The sequence below is a fragment of the Gymnoscopelus braueri genome (genome assembly GCF_963280865.1).
Source record: "Gymnoscopelus braueri genome assembly, chromosome: 23".
Classification (NCBI taxonomy): domain Eukaryota; kingdom Metazoa; phylum Chordata; class Actinopteri; order Myctophiformes; family Myctophidae; genus Gymnoscopelus; species Gymnoscopelus braueri.
Genome location: NC_137625.1, coordinates 16,072,694 through 16,092,028, shown reverse-complemented (window position 1 = coordinate 16,092,028; position 19,335 = coordinate 16,072,694).

The following is a 19,335-nucleotide window of genomic DNA, read 5'->3' as shown; positions in this document are numbered from 1 at the left end:
GCTAAAAGGATTAGACAGAAAAGTCCTGGGGACTTCGTTTCCATTGTGGTCCTATGTATTCAATTCATCAACATAGCATAAAACAATAACACGATGATACATGTCCTCAACAAATACAAAACACTACAAATAAAAGGAGAAAAAGGGAAACGTCGGCAGTGAATGACACCTCCTTTCTATGGGAAATTGCATTTACCTGTGGTTTTCCTTTTTATCAAGCTGGAACACAACCGTTACATTGATCAAAATGCACGCGGCCCACCCATCTGAGTGGGCCCTGATCCAGAAGAGGTTGAAAACCGCTGTACTGTACCTTCTATATCAATGGTTCTCAAAGTCTGGGGTCCTAGAGGGGGTTCCACAGGGTCCACAGCAAATGTAGTTAACACAGCTTAAGCCTCTATATACACTGGCACTGGAAACTAGGCAATCTACAAGCTCTACAAGACGCGGTATGAGCTTGTAAGTATTTTCTTGTGGGCCTTTTTTAAAAAGTATTTGTTTATATTTAACCACATTTTATCGGCATACGATGGTGTCGCACAGTGACAATAGATGACGTTCTAGAATCTAGATGTTCTATTTTCACTATTTAAACAAATATATATTATTATTTTTGCCTATAATGACATGCCTAAAATAGGGCTGCCAGGGTTACTGTGGTTAAGAAGAGACATTGATAAGCACAAGTTATATGGAAAAGGCTGTTCTTAGATGTCGTCCAAGTACTTCTAAGTTGGGCAAAGCCGAAGCGTGTGCACTGTACTGTACTGTACTGAGTGTTATTTCTGTCTGTCTGTCTGGTTTTTTTTTAAATCCCCTGACAAGACCTCACCTCTCATGTGGGTGCAGCTGTGTTGTTGGCTGTCCCCAACAGAGTTCAACCCCAGTGTCTGCAATGTTTGGCATTGAGTGAGAACTCTAAACCAAGTCTCCCAAGCACTTATCATTTATCAAGAGCAAAATTGAGCACCCATTCCCTACACTGAAAACCCTGAGTATTAATGTGAGTTAAATTAACACAGAATGTTGCTGTGTAGAGACGATTTATTTCTCACACATGTGACAGCTCATTAAAACACATTTTCGGGGCAAAATTACTCTGAATGTTGGTGGAAATACTGTACATCCAAGTCTTATTTCACTTCAAATTACACTACAGTCCATTACAAAACAGACATTTGGTGTTATCAACGAAAGAATAGGCTAATAAGAAAGTTTAGATTTGGCTTGTTTTAAAGATGTTGACAGTGCCACTTCTGAGAATTTTGATTCTTGTTTGAGAAAATGTATATTAAACAACACTGTTGTAGCCTTCAATAATTCTCAAAACAAATAAATGGATGTGCATATTACTGAGCCTCGACTAAACAGGCAAATTCAAGAAACTGCTCTCATGCACAAATCACACACAATCCCCTTCTCTCCCCACAGGCCATCATGCAAAACGCAATCATTCATCCTATTGGGTGAGTACAGTTAGGTTTCCCCGGCGACAAATGATTATCGAGTTTAAAGTTTAATCAGTAACACCAGAAACATAGACAACGCACATCCTCCGTTCCTTGGCGCTGAGCTTTAAACTGTAAAAACAGTAATAATAAAACAAAGGTATGGCTCGCAACTCACTTTGATGCTCCAGGTTTTATTTCACAATACAGCTGATACGACGTTTCGACCCTTTCGGTCTTTTTCAAGTATAAACAAGAACAGGAAATGACCTCTTTTTATACAGGAACAAATGATTTTGGTTACCAGCCCCACCTGGTGATCAGGGGCGGTACCAAGACTTAATCAACATTTTGTCAAGAGACAACTTATCAAAAGACAACATTTCATCTTTTACATTTTACAGAGTATTAACATTTACTTGATTTTTACAACTATTTTTTAGAAAAAAGACTTTAGTAAAAATTAAAAACAGTAGAAAACTCAATTCATTTGATTCAACAGACAGGTAATAAGGACTAAGCTTATTATCTGCTGACAAATATTTTCCAAGAAATATTTCTCCAAAGAAATATACATTTCATGAAATGCATTTCTCAAGAAATACTCCTTAAAAACTATATATCTTTTGACCCGGTCCAGATCATAGCCACTGTGTACAACAAGTTACAAGCAAAAACAACAAAAGGAAAAGAAAAGTTAACGTTTTACAACCTACACATATACAACTCCCTTCTTTGGCTTGTTTACAAATATGGCCTAATATCAAAGTCCTCATTGAGTCCTGTTGGTGCCATGGTTTTAAGATAATGGATCCACCATACTTCCCTCCTCAGTAGGAGATTGTCTATATCTCCCCCTCGTCTCGGAAGATGCACTTTCTCTATTCCTAGGTATCTTAAAGATGAGACATTGTGGTGTGCCTTTTTAAAATGTAAAGCTACTGGGCTTTTTTCGTCCCCATTACGTATTGTACTCCTGTGTTCAGCAATGCGTGTTTTTAATGCACGTGTTGTCTTACCCACATATGCTTTCCCACATGGACATCTAAGTAAATAGATTACATTATTCGTTGTACATGTTATTTTGCCTCTTATTTTTATCTCTTGCCCCGTTGACGGGTGATAAAAAAATGTGCATTTTTCTGTAAAATGACATTGGGCACACGAACCACAACGTCGATTGCCATCTGGTAAGTCATCTAGGAAAGTGTGGGGTTTTTTAGGAGGTAGATCTGATTTTACCACAATGTCTCTGATATTATGTGCTCTCCTGTATAATAGTCTAGGGGGGATCTGAAAAGATTTGTCCAATATTGGATCAGAACTAAGAAGATGCCAATGTTTTTTTATAGTTTTCTTAAAATAATTGCCTAGAGGTGAATATTGTGTGACACACTGTATGGGTTGTACAGACGTGTTTTTATTTTTCTTAGATTGTAAACATTCTTCCTGGGTTTTTTGGCATACCTTCAATGCTGCCTTGTCTACAATGTCCTGTGTGTACCCTCTTGTTTTAAACATATTTTTTAAATCATCTTAAGATACCTAGGAATAGAGAAAGTGCATCTTCCGAGACGAGGGGGAGATATAGACAATCTCCTACTGAGGAGGGAAGTATGGTGGATCCATTATCTTAAAACCATGGCACCAACAGGACTCAATGAGGACTTTGATATTAGGCCATATTTGTAAACAAGCCAAAGAAGGGAGTTGTATATGTGTAGGTTGTAAAACGTTAACTTTTCTTTTTCTTTTCCTTTTGTTGTTTTTGCTTGTAACTTGTTGTACACAGTGGCTATGATCTGGACCGGGTCAAAAGATATATAGTTTTTAAGGAGTATTTCTTGAGAAATGCATTTCATGAAATGTATATTTCTTTGGAGAAATATTTCTTGGAAAATATTTGTCAGCAGATAATAAGCTTAGTCCTTATTACCTGTCTGTTGAATCAAATGAATTGAGTTTTCTACTGTTTTTAATTTTTACTAAAGTCTTTTTTCTAAAAAATAGTTGTAAAAATCAAGTAAATGTTAATACTCTGTAAAATGTAAAAGATGAAATGTTGTCTTTTGATAAGTTGTCTCTTGACAAAATGTTGATTAAGTCTTGGTACCGCCCCTGATCACCAGGTGGGGCTGGTATCCAAAATCATTTGTTCCTGTATAAAAAGAGGTCATTTCCTGTTCTTGTTTATACTTGAAAAAGACCGAAAGGGTCGAAACGTCGTATCAGCTGTATTGTGAAATAAAACCTGGAGCATCAAAGTGAGTTGCGAGCCATACCTTTGTTTTAATCAGTAACACCCCCACACTATCCTGTCTAGAAAAGGATTATGGGGAAAGTGATAATTTTTCATCGTCACACGTTTAAGTTGACTTCAAACTACTCATGTGACGAGTGCGTTTGTGAACTGACAGATACAGAGGCCAGCCTAGAGACAGGAAGTGAATGTATCAAGGGTCACCACGATAAGATAAGAGAAACATTTATTGATCTCCTGCAGGAAATTCAGGTGTCATAGTGGCAACAACAGTGCCGTAAGAGTGAAGAGTGATTAAGATACAATAACCAGCTCAGTGGCCTTGTGGTCAGAGTGTCTACCCTGGGAGGTCGGGGGTTCAATCCCCCGGCTGAGTCATACCAATTAAGGCTATAAAAATGGTACCCGATGCCTCCCTGCTTGGCAAAGGTTGGATTGGGGGCATACTACTAGCATCATGAAATACTAGCATCATGTCCAAGGGGTGTACTTGCACATCAAGCCGCACGCTATGGAAACTGTACATACGCTCCTGACCTAAGGGCCACATGGCCCAAAGCTATTTACTTACTTAAAGGATTCACACCAGCACTACAAGTGGTTCTTTTAGCTTGTAATCATAGGGTAACCTCTTTTGGTGCTATGTAGCACCTATTCTAAAGGTGCTTTATAGCACCTTTGTCAAATGGTGCAATTAAAACCATTAGAGGTGCCTACACTAAAGCTGTGTTTCTACTGGAATACCAGTTCATTGCTGGGTAAAAACCAGCACAGGTAGTAGGAGAGAAATTCCCACACTGCCCTCCTTACGACTGTGACTGTTCCCACATTAGATGAATATGACGGGTACAGTGCTTAATGATCTTGCATGAATTACTTGTCTACTAGTCCATACCCGTCGGGGGATATGAGCACCGAATGTTTATGCAGTTTGGGTTATACTGTGCACAGATAGTATATATAGTATATTCCAGGGATGGAAAGTGACCGTTGGTACCTGCAACAGTTCCAACAGTCCCGTCGCCGCGTCCCCACACAAACACACACGGCCGGACGGACTCGCACTCACGCGCGTCGCGGCGTCCTGGACCCACAGTGAACACACACACGCGAACGCCCCCCCCACACACACACACGGCCGGACGGACCCGCAAGCGCGTGCGTCCCGTCGCCGCTTAAGCACGTTCTCTGTGTGTGCTTGTGGCAGGCGCGCGCGTCCCGTCGTGTCGCGTCGCCGCTTAAAGGGGAATACCACTAATTTTCAACATTGAACTATGTCTTTAATACACCTTAGAGGTGTTGTGTGGAAAGTCCCCCCCCCCCTCTATGTTGCCTAGAACTGGATAATTGATTGAGGTCATGTGATCAGTGACATACGCAGGGTGTACGTTTGGCTGAGGGGGCAGAGCCGATAAATATATGTTTAAATGCACAATCTGTCACCGGTCATATCAGATGAATGGATGGCAATCAACAACAGTGGACATGAGACTGATATATGTGGGGTGTCAGCTGGCCTTCAACAATGTGTATCTAGATAATTGTGTACAGCCTTTCAACCAGATGAAAGGTTTGGCTGAGCGGAGGCTCGTTATTCATGGAAGAAAATTTTTATGGCCTTTCTATGTGTTCAGGTTAAAGACTATAAGGCATGTCTTTCTCCAGATTTATGAAGTACATTAACGGGTTCTTGTGGTCACCATCTGACATCACCACATTGTCTTTGTCTTGGAATGTTTATCATCTCAAAAGACACAAGGTTAAAGGGAGGTCACCAAAACAGTCCACATTCGTGTCGTCACGATGTAGTCTAGTGTGTGATGTCACGTCTCTGTTGGCACAGATAGGGGGCAGTGCCTGATTGCTTTATTATTATTACAAGTGAAAGCTTCAATGTCGGGAGAAGTTCCATTCACAGCAAAATAAGACATTTGGGGGGGACCCTGCCAGCCATGCAGGGATTCAGTCTGTGATCAGATCAACAGAGATGGAAGACGAAGGAGCCCAGCTGGACATCCACTAATTCAAATGATCATATTCTAATTTCCTTCAGTTAAAATTATCCATCCATCCATCTGTCCATCCGTCTTCTGCTACCGAAAGTTGTGTCGCGGAGGCAGCACTTCCAGCAGAGAATCCCAGACTTCTCTTTTCACAGGCCACATCAGTCAGCTCTGACCGGGGTATCCCGAGGCGTTCCCAGGCCAGCAGGGAGCGTTCGTTCCTCCCACCTGGTCCTCGGTCTGCCCAGTGGCCTCGGCCCAGCCAGGCATGCCTGGAAATCCTAACTGGGGAGGCACCCAGGAGGCGTCCTTAACTAGATGTCCCTGAACAAGACACTTGACACTAACAGCTCCCCACTGAGGGCTCATCTGAGCAAGCCATCTGTTTGGGTGAATGCAGAAAAGTAATTTCCCCTCCCCCTACCCTCTGTTGTAGCAGAGCATTGGTGGGAAATCCAATGGTCCTCAAAGTGGTGTACAGGGACCCTCTGGGTTCCTTAGGGGGTTCTAAATGAACCCTTTACAGGTCTGTGACACTGAGAGTTATGGGGGTCGTTGAAATCAAAAGGTTGGAGCACCACTGTTGTAAACGGTCACATACAGTAGAGCACCAGTCTATGATCATTCAATATGTGAGCCAATTACCTACGGTATATTACTAAAGGTCTTTCTAGTTCTTCTCCATGCCAGACGGTGTGACACACTGACCCGACACAAAGACGGTCCCTGTTCACCTGACATTGTGACACTGACATTATAGTCACCGGTTAGCGACGAGCACGTCTCTCTGAATCTGACAGGAGCTTGCCAGAGTCAGCCGGGATCTCCAGAATAAATTTAGCCAGAAGCAAAAAGGAAATTAGGGCCCTGGTCATTAAATAAAAGCCCAGATGGTTCCTGCTTCACCCCTCGTTATCTAAACAGGTCCTGCAGTAATTGTGTTACTGAGCCTAATGGCTTTGTACAGTGGTTCTGAACCATATTTCGAAGAATCCTCCCACTATTATACTCTGTGTGTGTGTGTGTGTGTGTGTGTGTGTGTGTGTGTGTGTGTGTGTGTGTGTGTGTGTGTGTGTGTGTGTGTGTGTGTGTGTGTGTGTGTGATGTACATATACATATACATATACTGCAGTATGATTGGAAAACTAGTCGGATTGAAAAAGGTGCACTCGTTTTTTCGCACCGACGGAGGCGCGCCGTCTGAAGGTGACTTGAGCCATGAGTGGCACCGCCGAGCAAACTTCTTTTTTTTTTTTTCATTTTAATTTTTCACAAAGTATACATACAACCCCCCCCACATCCCTCCCCCCTCCCAACATACAAACCCACATACATAAAGACAGCACAGATAAAAATAATCAAAACATAATAAAAATAAAAGGTACAAAAACGAAAGAAAAGGAACATCAAGAAGAGACAAATCTGTTTCATTAAGTAGCTTCGAGTCACCGTTCCGAACTTTGCGAAGTCACCTCAGCCGACTCAGCACATTTCGGACATTTTGGACTTGAAGAAAACGAGATACACACACACACACACACACACACACACACACACACGCACACACACACACACACATGTATATGTGTGTACATATATATGTACACACTATGTGTGGAACTGTTACGAAAAATTACATAAAAACCAATCACTCAATCTGTATGAGTTCTCTCTCCTGATTGGTTAAAATTGGTATCAACGTGAACATTTATTTTCTGTTCACTAAAAGAGCTGGAGAGACAGGGAGAGACAGGGAGACCCCAAACAACAAACAATAACAATGACTGCTATGGGAATGTAGAGCTATTTAACACTTATTTGAACAAAAAAACACCTTTAATCAACTTACCCAAAGCTGCCTCTAACCACCATAGATGTGTGTACGGTACTACTGTATGTCACTATACTTGTAGCCTATATTTTGATTTATTGCTGACCAGATGAGCCAATCAATGTTATGAAGGATTATTCTGAAGTGCCTATTTTTGGGCAGTACGCTTTGATTGCTCATTACTCTGAAGAAAATGTTAAACTGATGATGCAATATTTTGTTCAGAAATCATTATGCACGCAAAATGCGTGATTGTAGTGAGCGAATTAATCCCTGTGTGCAAGATGAAGCTGTTAGGCTATATCCCATTTTTATAGTAGCCTATTCCTTTATGTTGAAATGGTTTTCAATCCAAATTACAATATATTATAACTGCTGTTACTTGTTAGGCTACATTTATGCACCTGCATACATTTTAGACAAAAAGGTATGAAATATAATTTAAACACATCCTACAAAGGTTCTATATTATATACTACTAGTCCATGGTCTGTGGACCACTGCTTGAGAAACAGTGGCATTGTACATGTGGCTGGTTTAAGACAGGGAGAGAATGAGGAGCAGTCAGGAGGGGGAAAGCGAGCATAGGAGCCAAGAGGGGCAGATAAGCAGACAGGCAGGTCCAGTTAAAGTGATTGTGAGAGAGCCCAGAGCCTTGTGTCCAATCACTGGAAGGTCACGGCGTCAGTCTGGGATCGCTCTGCCCGACATAATAACATCAAAGATCTGAGGCCGGCTTTACGTCAGCAAGCATAATGATTACACAACAACGCTTAAACTCAGTTTAATCTTCATCCTGGGAGGACTACAGGATGTAAATAAAGTGTTGCACTGCAGTAGTATCATGGTCCTGACCTCTGATGAGCCCCTTTATAAAGAATGCACTCAAAAGAAAAATAAGTAACATTTCGACGTATCACGCTCATTTCTTCCTAACTAGATTTTCCACCATTTTGCAATTTCTTCAAAACACACTTTTTGCTGTACTCCTACACCCAAACTTCACACAATAGAATTCAGATTGATAATGATTGGCCTCCAAAATGTGTGGGAGCGGGCCATTTCTTAGTTTCTTACAGAAATGTGATTAGTTTTCTTTTAGCATTTAGGTACAATGATGTCAGGAGTCATGTGATTATGAGCATCAAACAGGGTTTTGATATTCCACACTGTTTGCCTGTAATTGGCTTCAAAGATAAATGGTTTGGGCCTATTTCTTACAAAAACACCATATACAGTATTATGATTGCAAAATACAATCATCCCCAAAAATTGCACATTGAGCACAGCTCCAAAAGCACTTTCACTTCTGCTCATGGGGGCCGCCACAAATATCGCAAAATGCTACTAAATTGCAACTGTAAATTGTGTGTGTGTGTGCGTACGTGCGGGCGTGCGTGTATATGAGCTGATGAATTTGGTGTTGTGGTTGTGGTCTGATGACGTCTGGACTAACCTGTGTGTGTTTGATCATCCTCAGACCTGGGTGAATCACCGTCACACACAGACAGCAGTGCATTGAAAGGCCTTGTGTGATGCCCGCGTCATCTTTGAAGCCAAAAGAGGAGAACAAACATGGATTACGTCTTTAGAGGAGGGAGGATCTGACGGTAGAAGAGAAACAGACCGAATAGAAGAGAGGGTTACTGAAAAGAGTGAGTATATGAAAGAGAATATAGAGACAGATTAAAGAGACAGACAGACAGACTGACAGACTGACAGACTGATATGAAATGGAATATAAAGGACGGATAGGAAGAACAAGAACAAGCTGAACAAAATGACAAAATGTCAGTGTATACGTCTGAATGTAATCAACTTGCAGATTTGTGTTTCTAATAAATCCAGTCCATCAAATGCTCATAATTCAAACTGTACAACCTAATCTCAGACCAAGACAGGTCGGGTTCTAATGGTGTGGCGTTGAATGGCGTGGCCTCCATGTGGATCTCGGACGTCATGTGGATGACGTCTTATATATGCAACAGGAGGGACATCATATTGCTGTGACTTAATATTGACTTCCAAATGTGGAGTTATTTGTCTCTCCATTGACAAATATAAAATGTAAGTTTTCAAAAAGAATAAAATATGTGAAAAATATTCAGGGTCTTACTTCCTTGGCGTACTGGAACAAGAGATCTGGCACCGATGGGTCCAGTGGTTTGTGAGAGTAGCTGTGGACACAAATAAACTGACCCGCTAAGAGCAAATCTACAAAATCACAACGCGTCGCTTGGAGAAGCATTGTGAACTTGCAGACCTGCTATTTTCGGCCAAGAGATGTAATCAACGATCCTTCGTATAAGGCCTCACCGTTAGTATGAAATGGTACACAAATGGTGTTCACTTCGCCATTGGAATTAAGACTCACATCCTACTTCCTAAGCCCATGTAACACAGATATCAATCTAAGTTGGCACGTCTTTATTTATGCCTCCGTCTTTGATTTGGTGTAGAGGAGAGAGAAAAACAGAGCTGACAAAATACACTGTAGACCCCTGGGGGACTCCGGTCAATGAAATATATAGGGTTTAAGTGGTTAAAACATCATGCTTTCTAGTTCCATTGTTTGTTCATCGTCAGGAAGCACAACCAGGTGGTCTGCAGGTTCATGACCCAACAGCTGCTGCTGACTGCCACTCAGCAGGTGCAGGCACACACACACACACACACACACACACACACACACACACACACACACACACACACACACACACACACACACACACACACACACACACACACACACACACACACACACACACACACACACACACACACACACACACACACACACACACACACACACACACACACACACACACACACACACACACACACACTCTCTTAGGGAAATGCCTTCACACATCATCCCTTTAACTCCATGTAGGTTAATGAAGGAGTTGGATCCACCTCAGGGAAATAAATAAAAACAAGCTATATGAGCGAGCAAGTGAGCATAAGTATGGAGAGCAGAACATCATACTTGCTCCCCCTGGAGGCAGAAATATGTACGTACTTTGTGAATGTGTGTCAGTGTGTCTGTGTTTGGACATGCACAGTTGTCAGTGTGACTCTGTCCGGCCCCTTTTGGCAGAAAACGTACATCACGCAGCTCTCTAGGTAACTATAAGAATAGACACTAGGGGCAGCAGAAAGTAAAAGGTTGCTCCTCAAGACATAATGGCTTCTACTATGACAGGCCTACTGAAAGGCACTGACATGTTAATAATAACAGGACAGGAGAGTGAGAGAGAGAGAGAGAGAGAGAAGAGCAGGGAACGAGAGATGTACAGAAACTGTAGTTGCTTACAGTTTAAATATAGATGTTAAAGATCAGTAGAATTAGGTAGCAAGGTTACTGTAGGTATGAGGTCTATGCATTTCTGTGCCTACGATACGTTCTACACAGTACAGTACTCCTTGGAAAGTCAGAATACACGGGGACAAAAAGGTTCATAAGGATGTTGATGTCAGAGACACTTTATATTACAAAGACAGGAATGTATTTTACATTTAAAGTTTGATTAAAGTTTAAAGCCAACCTGAAATCATGGCTCCATCTAAATCTAAATTGGTCTAAGGGAAATTCTTACCTGCCCCCAAGTTTTAAAACTGCTCACTCTCTTTTTTTGTGTCTCATCGATTTGCCGTCTTTTTAACTCATTGTACTGCTGCACTTTAAAGAATTCATCAATAAAATATTCAATAGCCTACACATGAGCTCGGGAGAAGTAGTGCTGCTGTCTTCTCGATTCTTTCCTCCATGACCGGTTTTGGTCAACTAAACCAGAAAACAGCAGTACTGTTGTGGTGTAGAATCAATTTATTTACGGTGTTCTCACACCTTGACTGTTTGGTCCATTTTGAAACTTGGAGCGTTTCATTGCTCACAAGTCCTGGTGACAACTATACGTATACATTATATCCAAAAGTCAGTGGACAGTGGACACCCTTTTTCCAATTAGCGTTTCTAATTAGTGCCATTTGTTCCAGTGAATGAATCTTAATGCTATACTGTAGCTACAATTTTCTGTCAATCTGTGACAAATGTCTTTCTCAAAGGCTTATAGGCCTAATTGTATTTCTTAGTAACTTGAACCCTAGCATCACTATTCTGCGGCGAACATTCACCGAAAATAGCTGATCTACAAGCTCACAATGAGTTTCAATGTTGCAATGCCTTGTGAATTGTAGATCAGCTATTTACGACAAAGACGTTTTTGTGTACAGTGAACACAAGAGGGGGGTCTCGTACAGTCTAGTGTCTATACTAGACCCCCAGGGTCTGGGAGACTCCAGTCAACTAAGTTTAGAGGGTTTAAGTGTTTAGACATACTAAATGTCTGCTGAAACATTTACTTGAGATATTGAAAATACTAAAAAGTTTTTATGTTAAAGGTTTCATTCATTGTGCACCCAAAATCCCATCTTGAATAAAATGACACATCATCCTATCCACTCACACACACACACACACACACACACACACGTCCCATCATCCTATCCACTCACAGTAGGCATGCATACTGTCCCCTCCACACGTCACCACTCACAAATCACCATGTACTACGATAGGACAGCAAACCCAGACCCCGAAACTAAAGGGCAGTCAGATTTATGAGGACACTCGTATTAAATAAAACTCACATGAGTGCAAGAGTGCACACACACACACACACACACACACGGTAAATGCACTCACTTGCTGATTGTGAGCATGAGCTGGTGGACAAGATAAGTGGACATCCGTAATGAGAACTTGTTCAGGGTCATCTTAAAGACAGGAGTAAGAGTGTGTGTGTGTGTGTGTGTGTGTGTGTGTGTGTGTGTGTGTGTGTGTGTGTGTGTGTGTGTGTGTGTGTGTGTGTGTGTGTGTGTGTGTGTGTGTGTGTGTGTGTGTGTGTGTGTGTGTGTGTGTGTGTGTGTGTGTGTGTGTGTGTGTGTGTGTGTGCGCGAGCGCGTGCACGCCACACGTGCATCCAATGCGCAAGGAGTGAAGCAGACTGATAAGATTATTGCTGTCACAAGGTATTATACGAGCAGAATATCAGCTTGCCTGTCGTCACCGGGCCGGTTATTGCGCTGACAGACAACACAAGTGAAGCGATGTGTTGATCAGAGTAGGCTACTGAGGCTGGGTACCCAGCGTTGTCCGGGTTACTGTGTGGGTGAAATAGGCTTACCCCCCCCCCCCCCCCCCCCCCCTCTCCCTCTCTCTCTCACTGATCGACCTCTGATCTGACGTCACACCAGTGGTGGAAAAGGTACTCAAATGTTTTACTTAAGTAAAAGTATCAATACTGCAATGTACAAGCACTCTGTTACAAGTAAAAGTCCGGAATTAAAATTTTACTTGAGTAAAAAGTATTGGTTTAAAAATGTATTTAAAGTACCAAAGTAAAAGTACTAAAATGTTTGAAAATAGCAGATCTACAAGCTCACAACATAAAATAGGGATGAAGTGGTTAATGTATGTTTTTAATGTAATAATTCATATCTGCAAACTGTGCAAAGTAACTAAAGTTTTCAAATAATTGTAGTGGAGTAAAAGTAGCCTACAATATTTGCTTCCGAGAAGTAGTGGAGTAGAAGTAAAAGTACTCAAAATTGGAAATACTCAAGTAAAGTACAAATACCTCAAAAGTGTACTTAAGTACAGTACTTGAGTTCATGTACTTAGTTACTTTACACCACTGGATGTCACACACAACAGAAACTGTTGCTTAACAATGCCAATTTGCTCTGACGTCAAGGATCTAAATCTGTGCGCGCGCACATGCACGTACGTGCGCTCACACACGCACACCATCAACTTTTATTCAGTATCTGTGTGTTCCACGACAGACATCATCATCATCATCAAGCTGTGATCAAGTGCGGTGGTGGAAAATAACTAAGTACATTTACTTAAGTACTCTACTTAAGTACAATTTTGAGGTATTTGTACTTTACTTGAGTATTTCCAATTTCCAATACTTTTACTTTTACTCCACTACATTTATTTGAAAACTTTAGTTACTAATTACTTTTCAGATATAAATTATGATATAATGAAACATACATTAACCACTTTAACCCTATTTTATAGGCTATTTGAAAATAGCAGATCTACAAGCTCACGAGCTTGTAGATCTGCTATTTTCAAATATTTAGTACTTTTACTTTTGGTACTTTAAGTACATTTTGATGCCAATACTTTTGTACTTTTACTCAAGTACATTTAGAATTCTGGACTTTTACTTGTAACAGAGTATTTTTATATTGCAGTATTGGTACTTTTACTTAAGTAAAGAATTTGAGTACTTTTTCCACCACTGAAAAAGTGCCACCAATATCACATTTAAAAGCTATAGAGCAAAAGAAAAAATGTTAATCATTGTATTTGATGTTTTTACTCACTGCTCAATTTGGAGACAGCAGAGGCACTCCTGATGACAAGAGTTGATTAACACTCTTGTAGCTCTGTACAACCGTCTTATAGGTGTTGTTTTCTGCTGTTGTAAAAGTAGGCCTTCTGTATTTTGAAACATTCATACACTAAATTATCAAGACAATTATCCTTGGGGATATTTTAGGGCAACTGTCATTTTCAATAAATATGGTAACTTAAAACAGCTATTTTTTTGTCCTTACAAAATACATGGTCTGCATCTAATTGATTGATTACCCACTTACCCTTCACAACTAAGACCATGTTGTTCCTCTTTAAGGTCCAGTGGCGCCATCTTCTGGTTAGATTCAGTTGTTTCACCTTGCTGGTGTTGTCTTGTCTAGCACTGCTACTACTAGAGGATTGAAAACCCACATGAAACAAAGTGACATAACAAAAGCAGTTTTAGAAGCCATGGTAATACATTTCTTGCTTTTTTTAGGCTACTTACCACCATTTCAATTCACACAAAGCTGTAGCAGTGTCCACTGCTGAACTGCTGAGCTAACAGTAAATTGTATCGCTCAAATTGGCTCTATGCACAGCAGCCATATTGGAAAGAAATGGGGCCTCTTCCTTATACTTCCTTCATAGGTGTTACAAATTATACTAATTAAGGCTCTGTTCCGTTTCGTGTAGCACAGTGGTTCTCCAACCTTTTAATGTCAAGGACACCCATAACTCTGAGAGTGTACAGCATACTTTGAGACCCACTGGTGTAGCAGAGTGTTTCCAGTGAGCCAGCATGCACAATACCAGCACCCTGACTCTGTTTAACCAGAATGGAACAGAGCCTTCATTAGTATCATTGGTAACACCTGTGAAGGAACAAGGAAGTAAGGAAGAGGCCCAATTTCTTTCCAATATGGCTGCTGTACATAGAGCACAGATACCCTTTGGATTAAAAAGTTCAAGATGACACAAACAGCAGTAGTACTTTAATCAATTTCTCTCTAATTGACCAATCTGTTTACAGGTGGTGTGAGTGCCGCGCTATGAGCTTGTAGATCTGCTATTTTTGAAAAATCGTGAAAACTTTGAATAAATATTCTAAAGCGAACATTTGAAACTCAAATCTTTGCTTCTGGGGGTCCCTGTTACAACATTTTCAGGTGGGGGTCTGCGGCCAAATACATATAAATTTGGGGGTCCTTGGCACGAAAAAGTTTGAGAACCACAGGTTTAGATTACTGAGGCACAACACTGTCTCAGTGCAATTGATGTATGCGTTTACCTTGCTTACTGTAAATCACTCTGGATAAAGAACGTCTGCTACAGTAAATGCCTAACTTGTAAATTGTAATTGGGGCTATTTGGGATTGTGATCTTGCTGGGACAGCCAAGAAATCAAAGGCAACACATACACAATGATACATCATTTGTACAGATATTTAATATTTAGTAATGGGGCAACAGCCATTTTTACAGCACAATTTGCATAATTTCTCAATACCTCCTGTGTACAATCACAAAACCATGACAGCTGATTTATATTTTTTTTCTTCTCTTTACGTACAAGTGGAAAACCAGACAGGTTTTTACAAGCATAATCTTTGTACAGTCAGCATACATTGTTGAATTATTTGAATATTTTTTAATAAGCTCCCTCTCGATAGCATTTTTGTTCAATTTCTTTCTCTTATCTGTCTTTTTTTTTTTTTTTATAGTAATTGATTGGACACAAAAAAAGTATGAAGCACCAACGAAACATGCAACATCCAGTGTGAGCACATTGAAATTCTCCTGCAACTACTTGAGTTGATAAGATAAGCCCCATTCGTGCTTCATTGTAGGATGGCGTTGCGCGCTGAAAATAGCCGTCATGCGCGACACCGTCGTACGACAGAGCATAAATAAAAGGAATAGTTCACACAAAAAAAGGACTAATTTTCTATCAATTACACCCCCCCGAACTTACGAAGCCTTGAATTCATGGAGATTTCTTTGTTTTTGTCGCATTCCTGAGCCAATAATTTGATGACTGGCAATTGAGTCTCAATTGAGTCTCCTACTGAGCACATACTGAGAATGTGATAAAAACAAAAAACAATCTCCATGAATTCAAGGCTTCATAGGTGTGTGTAATTGATAGAAAATAAGTATTTTTTTGGGGTGAACTAATCCTTTAAGGCAATATACTTCTGTGTATTTAGACTCGGGTAAACCTCTGTGTTCAGTGTCTAGGGCAGCAGGGGTACATTTGGGTCCATATAGACAGATAGAAGATAATTTCTCTCAATGTATCCCCTGTACATTGATCGAGAGAATAACACTTTGTTAATTTTACTGTTAGTCAAACGATCACATGCTTCATTAGTCTGGTAAAAGACCTATTGCCCCGCCCGCCCCACCCTTCCTTGTAGAAAAAAGTGAAGTATTTACAAGGTTGGAAAGAAAGAGATGGCATCTGATCTGTGTGAAGGTTTTTGTTGTACGCGAGTGTGTCATTCTTAGTGTGTGTGTGTGTGTGTGTGTGTGTGTGTGTGTGTGAGAGTGAGTGAGGGAGTGAGTGAGTGAGAGAGAGAGTCATTATCTCAGACAGACAACATTTAACAAAAGAGAGGAACTCTGGAGACAATACCATGCGATGGTCTGGTACACGGTAAAATCCTGAGTGTTCATTTACAGTTTAATGAGTTCAATTAACACTCAGAATGATAATGTGTGTGATGATGCTGCTGCACAATTTTAAAAATTCTTTTAAAAAAATTACAAATGAGGACATCATAAAGATAATGATTTCTGATACAACGTCAACTGATCACACATTTGCTGAAACTCTTTTTTGGTATTTGTTTTGAAAATATAACGTAAATACTGGGGGAAAAAATAACTATTTGAAGTAGGAGTGCATGAAAAGCTGCAAATGCTTGGTGTTGGAATGATTTTTTTTGCTATAACTTAAACCTAAGGGTGGCATTCATAATCTGTGCATGTGTTAAGTGCATGTGCAAGGGCTCGAAAGTTGGTTCGCTGAGTTTCTTGCCCTCTAAAATTGTAAACAACCACTACATTGTGTATAAAAACAAAACTTAGCAATTACCTAGTATGTACATCTGAAGTAAACAACATAATACAACATAAGGAAACCTTTAAAAAATAAATAAACATAGCGTAGGCCTATAGAAAAACAAAGTCACGCAAATCAGAGGCAAATCAACTGAAGGTGACATCCAAACTGGGAACAACATGAAAATACAGATGCTACAAAAAAAAACCACAAAAATGGTCACATGATTATAGAACATTACTTCAAGTGAATCAAGATGCAGTCACATGACATAGAAATCACGCAAACAGCACTCTTGTGACACAAAGTTTGACACAAGTGGACTCATCTCCTGACCCCTTCAACCTTGTACATGCATACAGAATAGCCTTCCCCACGAAGTCTGTGACTGTCAACGAAGTGATATCGTAAATTTTAGCATAACAATTTTAACAGGACAGTTAAAATGATAATAAATTGCCATCATTTGAGCCGTGTCCGGTAAGTGACCGACGGTAGGAATACTCATCTACTCAAAGTTTGTAATTAGTTTGTAATTATGTTCAAAGACAACATTAGTAAGCGTATTTTAAATATTTATTTTTAAAAGACTCCTAAAAGTCATCTAACCTCAAACTTCCCCTTTAACCTCTGTCACACAACGAAGTACAGTATATAGGGCTTAAGTGGTTAAGACGAACACAAGGACAAATGGAAAATGTCTTAAAATGTGGGATGCTATCCTCTCATATCCTAAACGCGCGATACCGTAATGCTGACGTTGCCTCTCCAATTCCTAACCTTGGAAATCCCCCAGACTAAATCTTTAGACGCAGGGAAGTTGGTTCTACATTCTGAGAAGAAAGTGCAAAGTAATACGAGAGTGTGCATTGTTACAGGATTGCCCACATTGTTTCGTTTAAAGCAGGACCGGAGAACAACTACGAGTGTGGATTTCATAACACGTTGGGTTATGAGGAGGGAAAGTAAACGTCAGTGCTTAAATCTCATATCTGTCGCACATTCTAAGGGGCAACATGAATAAATAAAATATAATGCCACAATCATTAAGACGGGATTGTCTGTGATAAACATATCTATATCTATCTCTCTATATATTATATTTATTTTCCAACTATGACATTTTACTTCACTATATACAAAGTGAACCTTACAGGTGATTTTTGTGCAGATCATGTGGCACTGGATACCACCGTAGATATGACTCATCCTGTGCACAATAGATAGTGTCCAATTTGATATAGTAACATCAATTCTTAATAGAACAATGATATACTATCATCTCATAGAATTAAATTTACACTTAGGGACAGAACATCCAAAAGTAAACAAGGTAAAATGTTGTTGATGGATTTAAAAACATGCTTACCGAGTAAATCTTAAATTGGAATGCTAGGTAGTATGTTAAAAATATATCATGCCTCCAAGGATAGAAATTCTTCAGTACTTAAATAATTGAGGAGAAGACAAATGATAGAACTATTATGCTATAATAATACGAATAATAATAATACAAAAATAAATAAGAGGTCTTCAATATTCCATTCCCAAAATCCTTTGTAAATCAGTAAAACTCAGGAGAATAAAGCAACGAGGAGAGTCCATTTAAATAATCTCACTCTCATTCATGATTAAAACATCTACAAATAAATAAATTTGAATCTACAAGTGTCCATTCCCTGTATCTATTCAAATGTATCTTTCTCTTCAGCGTATATGTGTGCAAAATTGTAGAATTGATTGTGTGTGTGTGTGTGTGTGTGTGTGTGTGTGTGTGTGTGTGTGTGTGTGTGTGTGTGTGTGTGTGTGTGTGTGTGTGTGTGTGTGTGTGTGTGTGTGTGTGTGTGTGTGTTGTGTGTGTGTGTGTGTGTGTGTGTGTGTGCATGTGTGTAATACCTGGTTGATTCGGCGCTTGTCTTGTTATCTCAACAACTGTGTTCTTTACCCCCACCCATTCTACACTAGTTCCTGTAAACACAAGTTAATTTCTTGTAAACACATTACTACTTCCTCCAAACTTCCTGTATCACAACATCATTTCCAGTTGTCTTTTTTTTTCTTCCGTTTTTTTGACTGTCCTAATATGACCAGTCGCTCTTTGCAAGCTACTCTTTCCCTGAAACAGAGATTCAAAGTAAAGTTCATCGGACACCGGGAGTTTTTTTTCCTGTGCGATTAATTCGCCCGAAAATACATTTTCTTTGCACTGTTGCTGTGTCATGAGTACATCCACACAGAATGTGCCGCAATTTTTATTCGAAACAAGGCCGATTTCTCACCACGAATAAAAGTATCAACACGTATGAATGACGCCTCAACTATATAACTCAAAGACGCATTTTAT